The following is a 21,460-nucleotide window of genomic DNA, read 5'->3' as shown; positions in this document are numbered from 1 at the left end:
TTCTGTTTTAATATTAATCCACATCTTTTTCCGTTATCCCCATATGTAAAAATCAAGCCAATCTGTCGCCCCGTTGCGACGTGAAAGAAACACAAACGAACAGATAAACGTGCTTTCGCATTTATAATATTAGTGTGGAAATCTGGATAAATAAACTTTGTGGCGGATAGTCATTATTGAAATATTCACGTGTTTATAAAAACGGTGCAAATTTTTTTTATTCGAATTTTTAAAATTTAGGTATGTAGGATTATGAAAAAGAATGTTTTAACAGTTGATTCAGATAGTCAAGAATTTTTTCTCATTATTTGAACATGTTTGTAACTACGTATAATTTATATTTTAATGGTTTTATGTATATATCGGTATTTTTTCTCTTATTACTTTAATTAGATATAATCATATTTTAGTTCAGTATTAATTCTTTCTAGGTTTTTTTTTGTAAAATAACCAATTTTTTAAATAAGTATTCAATGTTTTCAATGTTTTTTCAACGTTTTTGATAAAAAAAAAATTAACCTGTATTGGGTGTGCGCATATTTTGTTAATTAAAAAAAAAGATTTTATTTTGTACTAGTTCAGTATGTATATATACATACATGTAATTTTTAAACTTTTTCAATTTTCTTTCCCAGATTGCATAATGTAAACATTATTTTGAATTTATTTCCATGCCTAGTATTCTGTTTATTTTGTTATTTTCAAGTATTTTTCATAACCTTTTTAATTTGTAGTATATCATAATTTTAATTTTTCTGCTTTTGTAAATAATATTATAGTTTAAAATTTAAAAACGTCTCTAAAAAAATTATTATCTGTATGTCCCTAAATGAGTTTTTTTTTAAAAAACTCCTTGGGAATATTGTATATAATTATGTATAATATGTTTTCAATATAATAAAAAAAAAAAATTTTTTTAAAATGTTATTTTGTTGACTGTCATTTTCCATTTCGTTTTTACATGATATGTTATTAATTCTTCTAATTTTCTTTTTTTCCGTAATAATTATTATGACTTAACACGGATACAGCGTTAAAAGTCATTAGTTAATGAATATATGTATAATGTAACTGATTTTGAAATTAGTAAATAAATATACAAGAAAATGCTGCTAAAAAGAATAACGAAAACCAGAGCGAGATCAGATAAGCATTGAGGCGAAAAAAACTATTTCGATTATTTAATCACGAAAATCCCGAGCGAGGGCATACCCCGTTCAATATATTGCATCTCGAAGAAATTCTAACTTAGTTTTTCCCCGTACCAATGTCACGAAAACATCTCAAATTGAAATTACTTTACTATCCGTCATCCGATTTCATGCTGGTTTTGGACAACCATCTTGTCTCATCAGTCTCAAGATATTTATTCAAAAAAAGTTAAAAATTTTTATATGTTACAAATTAATACTGTGTGCGAGAGGTAAATAGGCAAGTCCAAAGACCCAACTTTTCAGAAAGGACCAATAAGGAATTTCAGCCCTACGGGAAATTGGATAAAAAAATTACAGCATTAAATTCTACAGCTTTTTATGCAATGTACGAAAAAAATAACCAAAAATATTTTTATAAAAACGCACTACTTTGAACGACGTCATTGGTTCGTAGGAACCAACCAATGATATGAGAGCTCTGAACGATATCCAGTTTGCTTACTTTAAACGAACCAATCGGAAGAACTGACAGAGAAGAACTTGTGACGTCACACGCGGAGTTATTTCAGAAATACAAAACCTTAAAAAAATAATAGCGCTGATAAAACAATATTTAAAAATATATTTTTTTTAAATTAACTTAGTTTAATAGTCTATTTTATTTATTTTATTTTATATTATTTGGGAAATCAACTGTTAAACAAATAAAAGAAGATAAAAAAGCACTGAACTTCTTCATTAGTGTTTTTTAGGCTTAAATCAACTGGCATATTTTAATGAAAGGGTTTAAATTAAATTTGTTTTGAGTTAGTCTAAATTTTTGTAGATTCAACTCCCTCCCTGGGGAGCTGTTTATATTAACATATTACAACAGAGGTGAAGAACGTTTTATTGAAGGAAATATAGAAGTCTAGGCATATACACAAGGCTTATGACCTGTCATTGGATGGAAAATGAAAGAATTGAAGGAATATAGATGTTCAGATACCAGACTCTACGGGGTGCAGAACGCCTTTCGGCGGAGAGAGAATAAGACGCCAACTTTCAGGTCAGGTTTTCAGTAAAATAAATATATTTTCATACGACTCGCACAATTCGTTCAGAAAAAGTTTATGTTATTTCAATGTTTTCTATTTTTTTATGTACTAATATTGTTTTCACACAAAAATGTTTCAAAAAGGATTCCAAATAAACATGAAATAAATTAAAAATCCAAAATAATTAAAATACTCTTAAAATATTCTAGAACAATTTTGTTTTCTATTGTGTATTATAAGTTGCGACAGTTTTTTTACAAAACTTAAAAATGAGCACTAAAAATAAAACAAAATGAATAAAATTAAACGTCATTCGAAAGAAAAAATTTTGTTCTACAAGATTTTATGTTTGCTTTTACGTTACAAATATTATTTTCTTTAATTACAAGCCTTAAATATGGAATATCAAATTGACGAAAGCGATCATTTTCGAGAGCTTCTTCTGTTCGCGTTTAATCGAAGGAGTAAACGAGGAAACAAAGAAGGAAAATGCATAATTGAATAATTTGTTGTAAAATAATGAAGAGGAATACATTATTGACTAATTTGTTCTGGGTAAGTTTTATAATTAAACTTTCAAAGCGGTTTTCGAGAAAGGCATTCCTATTTAATACCGACATCGAAAATTATCTTTTATTATTATACAACGAATGAGTCAATAATGTATTTCCTTACTCTCTCCGAACGTTCCCTCGATTGAACGCGAACAGAATGACGGGTCGAAAATGTTCACTTAAGTCCACATGACATTCCATTCTGAAGAGTTGTAATCAAATAAAATAATAAATGTGGCGTAAAAGCAACACCCACCCACTCACCCACCTTCTCACACATTTACACTCACACAAACACACTAGCATGTATTGTACGAGTATTTCATGTATTTCTGTGGATATCTGTCGTTGGTTTTATTCTCTGTATATTTTATTTGTTATATATTTTCACATCTATTACTGTTGATATCCCCAATAAATAAAATTTAAAAAAATTAAAATATCTTGTGGGGAAGGAAATTTTTTTTCAAATGACCTTTTTGTTTTAATTTTGGTGCTCATTTTTAAATTCGGAGAAAAACGGACACAAATTGTGTTAACACCCAATAAATGTAAAACGTTATTTATACGTTGCAAAGGTAGGTGATGTATTTTTATTAATTATTTAGAAAGGTTATGAGTATCGGAACAAACGGTTTTAAATGCAAAGTACCTTGACCTCAACCGCTAACTAGCTACCTTAAGCGGTGCGGTTGATGAATAATTACTCAAGTGGATCTTGTAATCTTGTAATCTTGAAAGCTAACGTTACCTTTTACAAATCTTTAATCAATCGATTTACATAACTATTTGTGTGATATCGATATCTTGGAAAACGTAACAGTAAATACGCCTTAATTAAAATTTCCAAAATCTTTCCAAACAAAAGGAAAATACAGTATTTTGAGTTTGCTAAAAAAAAATGTAGACAAGAGCTAGATTTCACCCCTAGGAAGTTATAAAAATTAACGTTTATTGCAATGAAGAACAAGAACATTTTAAGATGAAGTTCAGGTGTCGCCTAGTATGTAGAAGGGTGAAATAATTCAGTCAGGCAAATCTCGCCCGCATCAATATTGGTTTCATAACGTTTACTTCTCTTTTAAAATAACTGTCTTTTGAATTTAATCAACGTATGTTTGAAATCTTAATGTTTTTGAGCGCGCGTCTTTATTATATTTTATCATGTACGTACATACTTAGGTCTTAAAATTTTTATTTCATTTTTTATATATATTTTTGGACTCCTGTATTTAGCAGCCTTACGTGTCATGTACAAGGCTAAGGTACTCGGAAAAAATCGTTTTGGTTTGTCTTGGAAATGGGATGTTCGATCACTGATTTTGATTTATTACCTTTATATGTCCAATCACCATTGTTGCAAAGTCCAAGAACAATGGCTCGTGATAACTACTTTTAACAACAGTGTGGATATCTGTTAAGGATATTCCATTTTTTCTGCATTCTGTTTTAAGATTATAGCATTGTAAACTAAAAAATGTGCACTGAAATAACAGATATTCGATACTCTGTAAAAAAATATCATTGCATGGACAATAGTCATCATTCCTTAATTTAAACCTATATAGGTAACTTCTCATAGCTCCGTGTCCGGAGAAAATTTAGGTCGTTTCGACAGTACTTTGGTGATGACGACGGAAGTTTACTGCATCAGCCAGCTTTGTCAAAAACATTTAAGTGATTTCAACTGTAGAAGAAGCGCGGTAATGATCCTCCCAACGCTGCTGGGTATTTTGTTTTATACAGCGTTTAGCAAAGCTAAGGGGAAATTTTGAGATTCTGGTCTTACCATTTTTGCTTCACAAAAATAACAGATGGAAAGATAGAAGAAATATGGATGTTCAAATAAAGGCAGAACGGTGAGTGGGAAGAGCCGTTTACATGTTGACTATACAGTAGATATGACAATATTTTCTTGTCACAGCTTCGTAAACAGCCTCAACCGCGCAGGACGGAACGCTGGTACAATTGAAAAATTCAGCCGCAGTTCACACGTAATCGCTACCAAAATAAATACACGACGGCGTTCGATACGAGCGAATTCACGAAAAATGTTATTAAATTTACCCCAAGATGTATTAAAATTATTAAAGGACGAACTAAATAATAAAAACTGTTTTTTTTAGCAGAAAAACTCTTTATTCCGTGGAGAAACAATCATTATTCCGCAGAGATAGCCTTTCCGTCTATATCGTTGGCGATGTCTCGGACATTTTTCTATCCTACAAATTGGTGTTAACACGTGAACAATGGTTGAGTCATGGGACAAAACAATATTGTATTGTCTACGGGTAAACAGTCTTTTACAGAAAATTTAACCAGATAAAGCTTGACTTCTATATTTCCTTTTTAAATAAAGTCCCAAACTCTATTAAAATACATTTCAATACACATCCAAATTTTAGTTCCTAGGTGCGTAATAGAGATTATAAAATGTACAACTTCTAAACACTTTTTATTTCTCCGTAAAGATATACAGAGGATGAGTTGCTCCATGCACCTTAGGATAAATTCTAAGCGTCTTCTACTTTCATTTCGTCTTTTGACATGGCCAAATTTATTTGTTTTTAATTCATTTTTATTTAATGTTTTATTAACAAAATCACATAATTCTTCAATGCACCAAAAATACTTGTGGCAATGAGAGAAAAAGAAAAACATAATTATATTCAAATCGGGTCGTGGTCCCATGACTAGTGTCGCGGACCCACAGAAAAGAGGTCCTAGATTCGAACCTTATTTTGTGAGTTTTTTGCAACTAATAAACATGCTTCCTTGATACGTAAATTCTTTTACATGTTTCAAATTATTCCATCCACAGCGATCTCATATTTAGTCATACTTTCATTTCTTTCAAAAACCTTTCGATTTATCAACATTCATAAGCAAATCGTAGGCCCTTGCATGCATCGTAGACTTGCGTTACCAAGAATTGCTGGTTCTTAAAATTGTTAGCAAGAGACACGGCATCATCAACATACAAAAGAAAATTGACAGTGTAATCACCCATTTTTACTCCCATTTTAAAATCTCTCTGTTCTTTCATATGGTTAATGATGTTTACGTTGAACAGTCACGATGATATTACACATCCCTGTTTGACACATAAACCACGATATGAATGATCCATTTACCTTCACACACGCTGTGCTGCACTTATACAGTGACGCAATGGCCCGTATCAGCTTGCCGTTTACTCCATACTCCGATAAAACCTTCCACGTCTTTCTCTGTCAACTAACAAACACTTTTTGCAGACCGACAAATGGGTAAAAAAGCTTTTGGTGTTTAGAAAGAAATTTGTCAATTAAAAAGGCATATTTATTCAATTTTAAATTAATTTTCCATTCCGGTAATATGAGACTTAGTTAACATTTCAGTTAAACTAAACTTATGTTTGAAAATGCAAAAAATTAAAATAGTTATATAAAACAGTAATATGTACATTAGAAATATTATGTAAATCCAAATGTTTAATCACTTATAGAGGTAGTAAAGTGTACTTTACACGTAATTTAAATACATAATATTGAAATACACTCGTATGAACTTGTCTATTCTTATTTTTGACTATCGTTTTTATTTTGTATTTTTTGCTTACTTAATTTCGTTTAAATGTTCTAAAACTTATACTATGACAAAAATTTATTAAATTAAAGTGGTGCTTGGTTCAAATCTCGGACCTGTGAACCGTGAGTTCAAACCACTACCGCAAGACCACAACTTGGACATTTGAAATGGAAATATGTTTCAGTATCCATGATATAAATGACGGTTTCGTATAATGTACAGAATACCTATTATATGAAGACTTACAAAATCGATCAAGCTACGAAACGATGTTTCTTTAATTCATTTAATTATTATGGTGGATACTCGTGCGATACTGCATTGGTAAACTAATTGCATCGTAGATCGATAATTTTTCATTTATTATTTACAATTTCAGCATGTTACAACTGAGATTAGGAACATTTTTGAGACGGAAATATGGAAATCAGGGCATTCAAAGGGCTTCTGGCATGCCGTTGACTGATTTAAATCACCACTTTTAACACTGCGTAATATTCATATTTCTACCCTGTGTTGATTTTTGTGAACAGAAATAAGATTTTATAAATATGAATGCTTAATTATATGCAGAATAGTGAATGTGACACAGCGTGTAATGTGGCCACGTTAATAAACTGTATCAAAGTGTTTACAAGTGTTAAAAGTGTTTTTTATAAAACATGTTATTACACTATGAATTAATATTTTGAAACGTTACTAAGTAATGTAAATAATATGGAAAGTACTAGTTGTAGTAATAATAATAGTATTTTCACAATACTTTGAGTTTGTCTAAATGTTTATAGACAAAAGACTGGATTCGACCCCCCAGGGAGTCATTATGATTAAAAAATGACTACGGAGATGGACAACCGTTAACTTAACGAAAATTTATGTGTCATTTCGTTGTACCTAAATGATTTAATTAAAGATAAATAGGAGTCCTAAGTAGGCACTGAACTTTCTAGAAAGTCGGAACATTAAAATTGAATAATAATGAAATTAATGTTCCGACTTTCTAGAAAGTAATAAAAAATAATAAAAAAATGTGCCTAATAAAAATCCAGATGCACTACAATTGTTGTACAATGCAGTTCTTTATGCACTTCTAGGTGCAGAAATGAGAATGATGATGATGAGTATTACGCAGACCCTCAAGAGTCTTATGCACGTATTAACATTAATTTATTGTCTACGCCATTTCACAAGGTTCTTTCCCTAGTTCATTTGAATATTCGAAATGAAAGCTCGTTACATATTCTCCCGTCCATTTAGTACACCGCTTGATAACATTTTGTAATGCAGTTACTCCTAATAATTATCTCGTATCGGTCAGTATTGTTTCTCTTGGGATACGAGTAGCTAATCTTATTTACGTTATTCAGCTCATTTATACATAATATTACGACAGTACTGCAGTACTGAACAAACACTATCTCTTCGTTCTAGTAACAAGAGAACTCTTTTAATACCCTGTCATCGCTCTAATTTTCTTGCCTCCTCTTTCACAGTAGTGGCCGCTCGAATATGGAATAATCTACCCACTAATGTTAGAGACGCCCCTTTTTTATTTACATTTAAGTCAAGATTAAAATGTCACCATCTAAATATTCAAATTGTTCCTTCATCCTTCTTCTTTTCATCCCATACCCTCTCCTCTCTTCATAGTATAGTGTTAATTTTTTATATATATATATTTATTTTGTTAATCTTTGTTTTTAATTTTTGTATAAAATTGTAAGATTCAATGTCCATGTATTTATAATTTTCTTAAACTGAACGGTTTGGGTAGGTAGGAAGAAATTGCCTTAAGACGCCCGCCCGCCCTTATTATATCTATATATATTGTATATGTATACAAAGTGTCAAATAAAATAATTAATAAATAAACACGTGCCGATCCAATAATTTCCTTTCGTCCATAGGATAATAATTTCCTTTCGTCCATAGGATACATTTAAATATTTACTATTTATTATTATCTTGCCACTCTTTTAATTGTTTTAATTTATTGTTAAACTACGTTCTTAAGTCCAAGAGGCCTAATGACACCTTGAAAAAAAACATTTAATTTTTGCGATCTTTCCGAAAAACTTTCCGTGGGAGTCAAACAGCGTGGGACCCCCGAAACAAAAATGAATTACATCCAACTGAGACGTTGAAAATAATTAGTATATTCAAAAATTATATGTAAAACCCTAAAGATATTAGAAATTAACGTCAAAATAATTTAATAAGAAAAAGTAACAGACAACCGATAATTTCGGATCATAGAGAACGGTTCAAAAGAAGCCTTAGCGCAATTTTAGACTTGAATCTTAATATATCAGTTTTCAAGGAATAAAATGTGTCGCCTTGTAGTACGAGTATGCATATTTGGATATTACGCTTGTCTCGGGTTCAATTCTCAACATAATAGACATTGAATTATTAAAAATTATCGAGATAACATATTGGCCATTCCGAATATAATAAACTGCCTGATGAGCTAAGACACGAAAAACTTAATAAAAAATCCAGAAGTGTCGCAATTAAAAAATATTTCTTAAATCTATTTGATATTGATAATTATTAATGTACTTTATATAAGATGGTGTTTTATGTTTCTTATACATTGATGTTTTCTTTTTATTTCGGATTTATTAACTTGTATAATGTTATGTATTGTCAAAAAAATGTTTTTTTTTATTTACGGTCCCAAATGAGTTTCTAATAACGCCTGGGAGTATAATATGTAATTTTTGTATTATATGTTTTATTAATAATAATAAAAGAGATGAAGAACATTTAAGAAAAGGTAATATAGAAGTCTAGGCATCTACAGGGCTTATGACCTGTCATTGGCTGGTTTAAGTGGGCACTTTACACACTGTGTAACATTCACTATTCTGCCCATAATTGAACATCTACATTCCTTCAATTCTTTTATCAGCAGATGTTTGTGAAGTTAAAGAGCTGAAACCTTTATTTATGCGGGTGACATTCATCTAATTGAATTATTTCACCTACATACTAGGCGAATCTTGAAAATTTTATTTTTTTAATTTGTATACTTCTACATGGACCAGGTGGATGTATCAACAATATTTTGAGTTTGTCCAAATTTTTGTAGACAAGGGCTGGATTCAACTCCTTGGGGAGCTGTTAACATTAACGTATTGCAACAGAGATGAAGAACACTTAATTTAAGATAAGTTTAATTCAAGTAACGTTGCGCCGCATGCACGCCGCACGTCCAAATAAGGTTAAGAAGAGAAATAAAAAATATTTAAAAATCGCTATAAAATTATCACAAAAGAATAGTGACATAAAACTTAAAACCGAGATTTGCTAGATTGAATATGTTGCAGTTTTCGCATTACATATTCAACTTCACAAATGATATGAAAATCTATTAATGAGAAAGCGGGCTCGATTATCTGAGTGCTTTTTGTCATTTGTTTGTTACCTTGAACTAGAATTTGAAATTTAAATAAACAAAAGACAATTCTCCAGTCCTGTAACTGTTCCTTTATTGAATGTAGATGATGGTGGAAAAAACTAATTATTCCAATATATAGAACTTTGATATATAGAAATTCTCTTACCTCGCGTAAAATTTCAATGTTGTTTAATAAAATTGTTTTACAAAAATACTATCGCAAACGATTTCGTAGAATACTGAAATTTCTTATCGATTAGTTGTAATAATTCAAGCGTGCATTATTATTATGACGCTCATAACATTTTTCACATTCAAACTACCGGATAACTTACCAATACCTTTTAACGTTCTGGCGTACTTGAAAATGAGTGAGTTCTGAGGGAAATAAACATTTTTATTGGTAACGAGTTTTTTTTTATTGCTCGGATTAAGTTTTTATAAACTTAATCCGAGCAATCATTTTCAACGCTAATTTGATTGCTTAAAACTCATATGGATAAAATTTTATTAAGTACATGTATAATTTTACAGTTCATTCTGATACAGTACAAAATTAATTTGTATACAGTAATAAAAGTTTTACATAAATATATAAGAAACAATCATAATAGAAACAAGAAACCATATATTTTTTCCTTCTATTTTACCGGGTAGTTTATTAAGAATGTTTTTCAGCTAATCGCGTTGAAAAATGTGAAAACCTTTTCACTTGTAAATGGCTTTTCTGTATAATCCTAAAATTTTACTGAATGTTTTGCTATAATCAATGTAGCGATTTGCAGTTGTTTTCGGATATTGAAATAACCAATGTGAATATAATATTAAAATAATTAGTAAATCATAACTTACAGTTGGAATAAAATAAATCTTCAATAATGAATGTGTTGATATGCTAATTAGGTAAACTCTATAAATTATTGAATGTAAGTTACACAAACTTGTGCATTTTCTGTTTTTTCGTTTTAATTGAGCTTAATATGGTATAAAACAATTAAATTCATGTACTTGTATTTAAAATTATATAAACTCTTATAAATAAACAATTAAAACAGTGTAAGTCACTCTCCAAGCACAAGAGTAAGTCTCTTTTTTTGGAGAGTTATTTATTTATTTAACTTTTGTACATAATGTTATTTGTTCATTGGCGGGCTTATTGCCAAATGGCAATTTCTTCCAACCAACCAATAAAATAAAAGTTTTATTTTTATAATTCAAGTTACTGAACATATTCAATAGAAAAAAAAGATTAAAAAGCTAAAAGTATATAAAAATAGAAATAAACGTATTTGTTTATAAATTACCTTAAATCAAAACTATTACTCAATGGGAAAAAGGAAAAAAGAGGAAAGAGGAAAAAGGAAAGGAGGAGAGATTAAGGAAGAGAAAGGAGATGTTTTTTCAGACGTGATTTAAACAGAGATAATGTAGTAACATCTTTGATGGTGGGTGGGAGATGATTCCACAGTCGAGCCGCATGGACACTATATGAGTTAGAGAAGAAAGAGGTTACAGTGATAACATTGACTAGATGTTAGAATGTGTAGAATTTTACAAAAACATGTACTTTTTGTGAAATTCATGAATAATAAAAAATAAATAAATAAAAAAAATATGCAAATAATTCAGAGGAATTTTTTTTAGATCAAATCGTTTGAATCTAGCCGAAGTCAGAGTTTTCTTATCGGAAGCTAATCGTAATTCTGAATTAAATTAAGCTAACGAGTTAATCATGGTAATAACTTTAAACAGTTTAAAACTAAAACTAAAATTTTGAATTCTGAACATTGTACAGTTCTCTTCGATCAGATTTCCCTATTAAGAAGGATTCTTAAATTAATTTTGCATAAACAATATTTCATACACTCATAGTAATCAAAATAATATATTTTAACGTCTGTAACAGTTTTAATTTGGTAGAAGAGACAGAATTATTCTGAAACTATGTTTCTGTTTCATGTTTTTGATGTAACTATTCAGAACCGAAACATATCGATATCATACTAAATTTTAAGTTTATATTATTTTATAAATAAGGTTTATTCTGAAACATCTGTGTTTATTTATTGACGAAACAAAACCTTCTGAGTAAGTAAAAATGTTTATTTTACTAAAAAAGTACATCAATCTATTATAATCTATTGGAAGATTGGCGATAGTAGTAGGTTTGTTTAATTTTTTTTTAATAGAGCGTTAAATATAATTTAAATTTTTACAAACATCCCTAATACACAGTTTTGTTTTAAATGCATGTTGAATTTATTTTGTACATGAAAGCTTTTCGTAATTTCGTGATTTTCAAGAAATAAACAGAAAATAGGAGCGGAATACAATGCGCACTTCTTTGAACTAATAAAATCGAATCATGCCGGAAATTGCGGATGTAACTTGAGTGGGTCAGATATGTTATTTTTGCATTTTTATGTGTTCTGATAATGCGGCTATAAACATCGTGCTCACGAGCAGTTCTGAGTTGACACCGCTGTATACGAGCGCTTGGAGCTCTCCGACCACCACTCGGTAGCGAGATGCTCAACGTTTAGTTACCTATAGAGTGAAGCTGTTGATACAGCCGCTACTGTAGGCGATAGTCAATATATGTATTGTCAGTTGCTACTTGGCGTACGTCAAAAAAGGAAATTAGTGTATCTATTTTTCATAATCGGATTATTAAGACGGTATTTAGCTTATTTCCCGTACAACGCGAAATTAAAGACATCGTGTGAGATACTCGGCTAATTCCTACGTTGATTATTCTCGTACATCATCTGCTATTTCATCTAATGATTTCAATAATATGTACATTTCATTCCGTTTATATAAGCGTGATTAAACAACGGCATAGAACATCAAAATATTTTTTTGTCCAGATAAAATGAAATTTTTTTATCGTTCGTTTAATCAACTTTTACCGATTTTTACGCATCAACTGTTTTTTTTAAAGTTTTCAATTAATGAAAAAATTCATTAGTTGTTTCGTTTTTTTTTTATATTGGTTATCTTACTATCAAACTAAGCCAAAAATTAAATAAAAAATTACATAAATCTTATTATTAGTGCAATATATTTTAATATTACTCCGTCTGTGACGTCACAAGATCTCTACGGGAGTTCTGCTGATTGGCGAATTGGCTTCCCGTAAACCGGAAATATACCACAACACTATCATTGGTTAATTCACAAGAACTCATGACGTCATTCAAAGTAGTTCGTTTTTATGAAAACCATTTGTATTATTATTTTCATACATTTTAGAGAAATTTCGCGGTACAATGAAGTGCTCTAATTTTTAAGAAAACATTTTTTATTAAAAATTTCCCGTAGCAATGAACTTCCTCAGTGTATTGTAAAACCATTTGTCTTCCTATTATTCATCTCATGGTACCACTCCGCAGTGGAGGTACCTACCATAAGAGGAATATCAGCCGCTAGTAATTTATTCAGACCTACGTTTAATTTTTAAACGAAGATTTGATATACATACATACGTCTACTTTCTTGTAATATCGCCGTCGAAAATCCATCACCGCGTAAGACAAATTTGACCACTTCAAAGGAAGAGAAATGAAAACTTTTTTTACGTGTTCATTAAAATTACGGATTTTTTAAAACTTTTACTTTACCCACATTTTTTTTGTTGTTTTTACTATCAATGTTTAAATATATTTATTGCCGAATGGCATATCTGGATAACTTAGGCGGAGATGGATGGTCGTCAACGGAATGATTTATTGCGTACCTACTTATCGCTCCTCTAAATTAGATTAAGGAATATTTTAAAAATCAACAATTTAAAAATAGTTTATTACTCAATTGTACAATCTTTGTTACAATACGGTATTGTAGGGTAGGGTGGTTCATATGCCAATATATTAAACCCTCTTAAAATAGTGCAAAGATTAATTATTAAAGTAATTCCAAAGAAACCCTCAACATTCAATACGGAAAGTCTATATAAACTATTTAGGGTACATACAGTAAACACTCTATAAAATAAGTTCTAATAAACAAATTTATAAAGAAGAAAAAATAAAAGAATCTGAAATGAATAAGTCACTCACATACCAACATAATATAAAAATTCCTAAATTCCACACAAGTCATGGTCAAAATAACTTTGTCTTCAAAGGTGTAAAAAATTATCATAATCTTCCCAATGAACTAAAAACTATTAAAACTAATATGTGATTAATAAATTTAAAGTAAATCTAAAGAAAAATTTAAACTACATTAAATTTTAATTAGTATGAATTTATTATTGTTTTATGATTTTTCATTATATATCCTATGTTTTTTTTTTATCATGTACTCGTATTTAAAATTATATAATCTCTCTAAATAAACAACTACAACAGTGTAAGTCACTCTCCAAGCACAAGAGTTAGTCTCTTTTTTAGAGAGTTACAGTGATAACATTTACTAGATGTGTAAAAGTAGATATGTATAGAATTTCTAAAAAACATGTACTTTTTATGAAATTTATTGATAAAAAATAAATAAAAAACCTTTTGCAGTTAATATGAGCCTTGTACATAATAAGCAAGGCAAAAAATAAGCAACCCCAATCAAAAAAACATAAATTGTATTCCACTGAGTTGACAACTAACTGTGGGACTGTTCCGACCAACTCTCAATCCTAACCATTTCCTTACGCACTCCACGCAACAATAATTCTAAGTGTGAGTGCAGGTAGCTACATTAGAACTGCAGTACTAATCTAACATGAACCAAGTTAAGTGCTTAACAAATCATTCAACAAGCGAGCTGCGCCAGCGTCCATTTAGACCGCCAGCTCTATACATACGAGCTGTGCCAACGCCTCACGACCGCCAGGTTCAGCAGCCAGCTGGTTCCCACACACGTCATGCCTCATTATCAGCAGGTTAGTGGTACAGTCCACTTACTCAATTTTCTTTCTCATAGGACAAGGTATTCTTCTCACCTCGTCCACTCCTCAACAGATAAATTGATAGTATAGTCTAACGGTAGATACAAATATATTTATAAACTGTGAAACACAAGCAATAAAAAAAACTATTTGAAAACCAAACAACAATTTTGTACCTCAAAGGCAGACGGATGCAAATCCAGAATTTAATAAAATGATATTTCGATTCTCGTATCCTGTTTATGATCGTGTCCATTTAGTTTGAAGAAATGTAAGTCTAATAATGAGAGAACCAATAAATTAAGATGCTGAAAATACAAATGAATGCTATAAATAATTAGAAATAACTTAGAGAAAGTATATTCTTTAGGTGTGTTTTAAATATTTTACGTTAGGATTTGCATACGTCTGCCTCTGAGGTACAGCATTTAAATACCATTAGAAAAAATAGTGCATTTTTAATTGGTGCTTACTTTAAGAGTTTTTGTAAGAGTCTGCTAATCTGTTGTATTCAAAGACAGTGATAGAGACCTTAAACCATACTTTGTTGAGTGAATGGAAGATATATTATGAAGTTCGTCGATCAATCGAGTGTTGTACTGATGGACGTAACGATTTTGTAGGCTGCAAATATATTTTATCTAGACATTTTATTGACAATTTGTTTACGTGTGTCTTTATGTGCGATTTCAAACAATGGTATTATTCTAAAAGGGGGGATTCGATATAACCCCGTCCCGTAGCTAATGTCGTAGACACACGGATCGAAGATCCGAGGTTCGCACCCCACTCAAAAGACTTAAATCCCATTTTCTAATGGTGAGTTATTTAAACTCTAATGGCCGAAAAATATAATTAATTGGGTGAATTGAAAGATCGTCAGTCTCGCGGTGTAATGGTCAACGCGTTTGCCTACCATGCAAGAGGTCTCGTTGATATAAAATGTTTATTTTAAAGAGTGTTTTTACACTAGAATATTTTATAATCTGGACTGCAGATAGCATAACCATAGGACTGATCATCTTACCTTCATGTACCAAAAATTATCAAGATACGTTTTGATTGGTGTACCGTTAGGTGCAGAAATCGAACGATGATGATGATAAATTAAAATATCGCAAATTTTTATATTCTATTAACTATACATTGTATGTGTAAATATATACATATACATAGTTACGTATTGCTTTTAATTAATGTCCTATTTACATGTATTTTATTGAATGTATAAAAAAATATTTATTTTTGTAAAACCGCAAAAAAAAATATTTTTTTATTTTATTATTTTATTATTGCATCACAACAGGCCTAGAAGCCCAATTGCAGTTGTGAATTACATCACAAAACTCCCAGGCTTGAGAAAAATCACATTTAATTTTTGTGTTCTCTCCGGGAATTGAACCCGGAACCTTCCGTGTGTGAGTCAAGCGTCTTGACCACTACACCACGCAGGCCGCCATTACGAATATTATTTGGTTTATTCAGAAAAAAAAATGGGTACATAATATTAAAAGTAAATACATTTTTTTTTATAAAAAAAAAATTGTGATGTGTATTAGTATTAACATTTTTTCATTACATAAACGAAAAAACCTTGCAATAATGAGTTTATTTTATTTTTTATTAGTAAATATTTTCAGTATAAAATATAAATTACAGAAAAGAATATACGGTGTATTTTATCAGTGCAAAAAAAAAAGATTCATGAACATTATTTTCGACTTATTTCTTAAATACTCGTATGCTGTATTCTTGCCACTATTCGTTCCCTGAATTAGTGAATCATACACTGTTCTTTTATTTTATTATAGTGCATCATTACCTTTACTTATCCGTCTGCATTTATACTCCGACCACATATCGATCATCTGTTACATAGTCTCAAAGTGTATAGCAACAGATTATTCACATATATGCATTCGTTTCTTGCATTTATACTGAATTGCATTATTAATTTATGTTTTTATATCATTTTTATCATTCCCCTTCCGCACCTAATGGTGCATACATTGGTACGCTGCATTGGTACACCAATGGCAACGTATCTTGATATTTTTTGTTACATGAACGTGAGATGATCAGTCTTACGCTTCAGGTACCAGTTCAGAGACCATGAAATATTCCGGTATAAAAACACTCATTTAAATAAATATTTCACATCAACCTTGTCGGAAATCGAACCCGACACTCCTTGCATGTCAGGCAAACGCGAGGCTGACCAGATGTTTTTACGAAACATTAATTTACCCTTTGAAGTAGGTATGTAAAAATATTACACATCTAAATAAAACTTTTAATATTATAAATACATTAATTTGATTGATGTTCATGTTTTAAATTCTTTATTAATGAACGATATATATTTTTATTTTATCAAAATGCATTTTTAAACTACTTTTTTAAAATTATTTGTTTGCAATACCAAAATATACAGACGAAGTTTATTCATAACATGTATGTTTTTGTACGCATAGTAAATGCAAATCTTTTTTTTTGTTGTTATTTTTCTATTGTTTTATTTAAAATGAAGTATTCACTTTGCTTTGCTTTGTTTGACCAGCGAGCGCTTTCGCCTAAGTAGGCATCTTCAGGACTGGTAAATTGTTAAAAACATTTTCAACTTTTACACTATGTTTTGACAAGATTTTTAAAAAATAAGAACATCAGGTAAGTAAAAAAAGTAAAAAAGTAAAAAACGGACCACACGTTGTGTCTGTTTTTTACAAATTTAAAAATGAGCGCAAAAAGTTAAACAAAATGGTAAAGGTTATACCTTATTCGAAAGAAAATTTTCTGCTTTACGAGATATTGTTTTTGCTTTTACGTTACACGTCTTATTTTATTTTCTTACAAGCCTTCAAAATTAAACGTCACTAAGCATTTTCGATAATTACTTCTGTTCGCGTTTAATTGGGGGAATAAGGGAGAAAATAAATACGAGAATAAGGAGAATATGGAGAATACATTTTTTACAACTTTTGTTAACATCTAATATTTTAACAATATTTTGGGTTTGTCCAAATTTTTGTAGACAAGGTCTAGATTCAACACCCTGGGGTGCTGTTAATATTAACATTGGCCTTCGTGGTGTAGCGGTCAAGACGCTTGACTCACGCACGGAAGGTTCTGGGTTCGATTCCCGGTTAGAACACAAAAATTAAAATGTGATTTTTCTCAAGCCTGGGTGTTCTGAGATGTAATTAATCATTTTAATTAGACCTCCTGGCCTGTTGTGGTGCAAAAAAAACATATGACAAGAGAGATGAAGAACATTTTAGAGAAGGTAATACAGAAGTCTAGGCATAAGTGGTCACTTTACACACTGTGTAACATTTACCATTTTGCCCATATTTTAACATCTACATTCCTTCAATTCTTTCATCTGTTGATGTTTATGAAGTTGAAGAGCTGAAAAACGCTTTAATAATAATATGCATCCTGTTTTAATATTTTTTCCTAAATTTTAATATTTATTTATTTGTATCTAGTATGTATACATCAGTGGAAAGATGGCTTAGCATGATATGTCTCTTTTTAAGACATATTGAGTTATGTTTATAAATATCACCAGATTCATCTCGATGAGATCAACAATATGGCAAAATATGGTATGTCTTTGTTTAATAGTGTTAAAGAATATAAGCCGTTTCACTTTATGTGTGTCTATTTTTTTTTATTTTCAAGGATGGCAAATTGAGTATAATCACTTAACAACTAACATGACTCGACAACAAACGTGACATACTATCTTTAGAAATTTAGTAATTTGGCAATTTATAAAATGTCTTGTTTTACCGTTTTTGTTTTAGATGGCAGAATATATGTCAAACATATCGCATTTTGTCGACGAATACACATTTTCTTAAAATGGTATGTCATGTCTGTTTAGAGATAGCTAAATATAATATATCAAATTTATATTGTCTTTCCGTCTTCATTCTTGATGGCTCAATATAATATATTAAACATATTTTATTTTGGAGTCTATTTTAGATGGCAAAATAAGATATGTGAAGGAAGTCCAAAAAAAAAGGAATTTTTCAGCATTTTGTGTAAACATGCTTTGGAAAAAAAATCCTGGGGAAACAAATTTCCGATGCATCTATTGATGCTAGAATTAGGCTTGTGAACTAAAATTCTAATTTTTCAGAGTCCATCAAACTTCAAAATTGCTCTCCGTAAAAAATTATTAAAAGTATAGTAAATATCACGCTTCAATTGCTTGGTCATCTTTCCACTGATATATAAATGGCTGGTTGGATGTTTTGCTACCCGCCCAACTAAGCCGGAATAAATTATTATTATTCTTACACTTAAACATAATTTTAGTTAAGAATTTCCTCTTCCTTTTTAATTTAAATTATATAATTTTATTGTCGACTACAGTTTTTAATATAGGTATTCATAGTCAAAAACAACTTAAATAATATTATTTGAAATTTATGTATCCCTAACCAAAATATTTTATAAGTTAAGCTGTGGTTTCAAATAGGTTTGAACATTTTCTCCTAATCCTTATTTATACTTTATTTAGTACTATAATTTTAAAAACCGATATGATATTTTGATAACATTACATTCAATACCCTATTTTATCAAGAATATATTTAAACATTTTGAGGCTTTTCATTTATTTTATTTCTTTGGGTAACTAATTGTATCGAACCCTTGTAAAACGAGTTTTGATCACCTGTTTTTCTGTTTATTATGCGAGTTAAACTTTATTACATTTTTTTATCAAATCCTTTGTGAATGAAAATTACAATATTATACTTAACTAGTTATGGGTAATTCTTAATACATCACGGTTCACGTGAAATATACATTTATGGTATAATATAAAATTTTATAGTCCATGGCCTGACGCCTAAAGCGTACCACCCTCATGTAAAAAAAAATATCACGGTACGCTGCGATTCGTGTACCAATGCAGTGCCTTGCGCACCATAAGTTGCAAAAAAGGGAATGACGATGACCTGGAAATTGCAAGTTTAAAGAAGTTTAGAAGGTCATCATCGCATCGCATTTATTATCGAATATTGCTACGCCGCGCCGACCGTATACAATATCAATGGAAGGCGTCAATACACTGGGTGCATTTGACGCAAAAATAACATGACATGTGTTCTTTCTCTGGACTAAATAATCTAACAGACATCGTAACAATAATTTACGTCAATATTTATTCGCGCTCGTTTTAAAATAATGTGCAATATATTTTTTAGAAAACTTCAGAGTTGTAAAACGACATTAAGTATTGACGTTTTTTTTATTTTTATATAAGTAATATACGAGATCACTTTAGCTGGAAACTACGGCATAAATATTATAAGCCTTATGAGCTACGGTGTCTCAGCGACGCGGGTTGTATTATACACAATCCACTTCCTGAATAGGATTATTTTGAATTGTTTAAAAGACATTGGTTACCGTTTTGCTATTATTAAAATATTATTATTAAGTATTATTAAAATTCTACCAATGTTTGAGGCCGAATTTTGAGCACGTCTCAGATATCAAAATAAAGTAAACATAGGCCTCGTTATAATATACGCTAGGCATTTTTTTGTGGCAGCAAAAAATGGTTTAGGAATGTATCGGTGGTGGAGTGGTTAGCGAAAGAGCCAGCAGTAATGCGTGGATGATGGTGAAGAGGGATTCTGGTTTGGTCTAGTGTGGACCAGTACGAAGCGGTCCCCTCTCGCTGCTGTAGCCACTCACCTGCTCGGCGATACATAACACCAGCTATGGTATTGGAATAACCAACATTACCACCGTCAATTCATGACGAATTTACGATAGCGAACTAGCCATAATTATTTTTTGAGCTATGTCTTTAAAATTTATCGTATACTGATTGAGAATGGATATAAAATTCCATAATTCATTAGTATTAATCGAAAGTAGCAACAGCAGGTGGCAATTTTTTTATCACGCCAAGTTAAAATAAGCAAAAAATCAGAAAAATCATTAATAAGCGGTCGCAACACTCCGGAACTCTGAAAAATCGGCAACAGCGACTATTGCTATCACTACATCTACTGTTCTAACAGTTTGGTCTACCGTTTATCTTTTTTTTACGTTTACTACTTTTCTCTCTTGCAAACTAAAAAAAAAAACACTGATTTTGTTCCGACCGAGCGCGCTGTCACCGTACAAAACCGCGGATATTCATGCCAATAAGTTATGTAATTTACATTATTTAAACATTTTTTTAAATCAATAATTATAATAAAATACGAATGCCCACAAAATATTACAGTATAAAATATGGAATAGCAATTTTAAGACGAATTCAATTTAAAACCGCTACATTTAATTCTAACACATGTCAAACCTTAGACACAGCGTTTGAAATGTAATCACATGAAATCGCTTTTATAAAATAGTGTCAATAATCGCGAAAAATATATCTAGAAAAATAATTAGAAGAACCTACGTTTCAGGATGTTTCGCAGCTACCTCGATCTTCTTCTTCTTCCTACGGGGTAACTCCGCGAAAGCTTAGCCAGCGACCAGGTTCCAGTCGCGAGTTCGGCAGCAGAGGGAAATATTTGCAATTGAACACTTGTTATACTGGGTAGTGGTTAGTAGCACGACAACGCGGTGTTAGCGGCACTGCAGCTCGCGTGGTACTGATGGAACTAAACCGCTGCGGCGGTGTGACCACTCTTATATTGCCTCCGTTTGGCTTTTCATGTCGCTTTCCCGAACTTCGGTGTGCCTTACTGCAAAGGAAAACTGCATGGACTGCAGAAAAAAAAACATGTTCAATTAATTGATCTTTTATTATTTACGCACGAATTATATATGAACAAAATACATTGCCCGCGGAAAATCGAAATGCTATAAGG

General features: G+C 30.7%; 1 protein-coding gene across 2 annotated transcripts in view; it reads right to left on the bottom strand.

Annotated features, from left to right (window-relative positions):
• Positions 1-21,252, bottom strand: part of LOC148284718 (UNC93-like protein) — a 204,983-nt gene extending 183,731 nt beyond the window's left edge. For both annotated transcript variants that reach the window (XM_088236843.1, XM_088236837.1), the window contains exon 1: positions 21,046-21,252. The gene's annotated coding sequence lies outside the window, so the exon portion shown is untranslated. The remainder of the gene's footprint in view (positions 1-21,045) is intronic.
• Positions 21,253-21,460: the final 208 nt, after the last annotated feature.

The sequence above is a fragment of the Micrasema longulum genome, unplaced genomic scaffold (assembly GCF_059751315.1).
Source record: "Micrasema longulum isolate JH-2025_06_02 unplaced genomic scaffold, ASM5975131v1 h1tg000097l, whole genome shotgun sequence".
Taxonomy (NCBI): Eukaryota; Metazoa; Arthropoda; class Insecta; order Trichoptera; family Brachycentridae; genus Micrasema; species Micrasema longulum.
Note: the sequence above shows the minus strand (reverse complement) of the source record. Positions and strands in the feature narration are given on the sequence as shown.